Here is a 1,605-nt window from a genome sequence, read left to right on the forward strand (position 1 = left end):
CATTTTTCGGTAAGAAATAAAAAGATTTATAATTATCAGTGATATCTCAATAATTATTGTGCTATAGATGCATACCGTATGTGAATTGTGAACACTAGTTCTCAGATATTTACAAACAAATGTCCAAATCAATTTTTATTAAAATTAGGAATGTATCTAAGTTGTTTTCAAAGATAAACCTAATGAATTCTACATTTTATAATATAAAAATATTTTTCATCCTATTTATGGTTTTGACTAGTAGTGTTTAACCTTTTTGACTCGCGATCCACTGTTTTTGTAAGAATATTTTCACGACTCGTGTCACCTTTGTAAGCCATGAAAGAAAAAAACTTTAGCTTTGCGGTCACTGGTTTTCTTTTACGAATTATTAACTCAAAATATTTGCTAATTTTTGTGATTTTTACATATTTTGTCAATTTTTGAACTTTAAATGCTAATAAAAAAAAACTGTGACTAAGGATTTTTAATATTTTTCAAATGTCATTGTCACAATATAGTAGGGGCCTTGTATTAAATTTTCAAGTATTTTTAATCAACAAATAAAGTTTTATTGACATTCATAGAAAAAAAAACTAATTAAATTGGAAACTGAAATTGTCCGTAAACAGTTCAAAACAAATCAAAATATTTTGAAAATTTTATCATGTATAGAAAATAGGAATATAAACAACCAGTGAAAATTTCATGTATCTACAGTCATTCGTTTTAAAGTTACACCAAAAACCGAAAACAAATTTTCTCGAAAACAGATTTTGCGTAAAAATTCCTGTTTTTCCTTAATTTTTCTTTTATTTTTCACGGCGTTTTTGAAAACTATTGGAAAAATTTTACTTTTGACCCCTCAAAGTACCAACTAGATTCACTTTCCTATTAGAAAAGGTACTGTTGAAGAAAATTCAAACACTTTTACTGTCCTAAAAGGAAATGACAGACACAAAAAAAAATAAAAAAAAGGTGGGTAAGTGGATGTCGCTCTGCTGTACAGTAGGTTAGAAGTGGGTCACTGTATAATGGACGGTATTAAATTTGAATTCAATGATATAATATCACTGTATAAGAAAAACGATTCTGAGCGGAGACGGTATATCAGTCTATGTATTAGACATATATATACTTATCTATGGTATTAAAAAAAAATTGACCTATAATAAATTCCAAATTAATCATATCATAATATCTATTAGGTACTTATAAGTTATAACGCGTTATACATCAACAAAAAACCGTGGTAAAATCATAGATATATGATAGTATACTTTAGTAGTTTCAAGTACCCACGAATAATATTATACAATCACAACAAAATAACTAAAAGAGTTATCCTAGGTTTTTAATATGTAATTTCGTCCAAATTTGTACTTAAAATGACTATAAAAATAAACTGTTTAAATGTATATTTTAGATTTTTTGGTAACAGAATTAATTACTTACGTGGAATCTTGTTTTAAATTTTTAATTCTTAGATACAAAAATTGAACATTTTATAAATTTTTAGTACAAAATAATTTTTCAAATTAAAATTTGATAAATTTTGTCAAAATTTGATCTTTAAATGCTTATAAAAAAAAATTGTGCCTATGTATTTTTAATATTTTTCAACTG

The sequence above is a fragment of the Acyrthosiphon pisum genome, chromosome A3 (assembly GCF_005508785.2).
Source record: "Acyrthosiphon pisum isolate AL4f chromosome A3, pea_aphid_22Mar2018_4r6ur, whole genome shotgun sequence".
NCBI lineage: Eukaryota > Metazoa > Arthropoda > Insecta > Hemiptera > Aphididae > Acyrthosiphon > Acyrthosiphon pisum.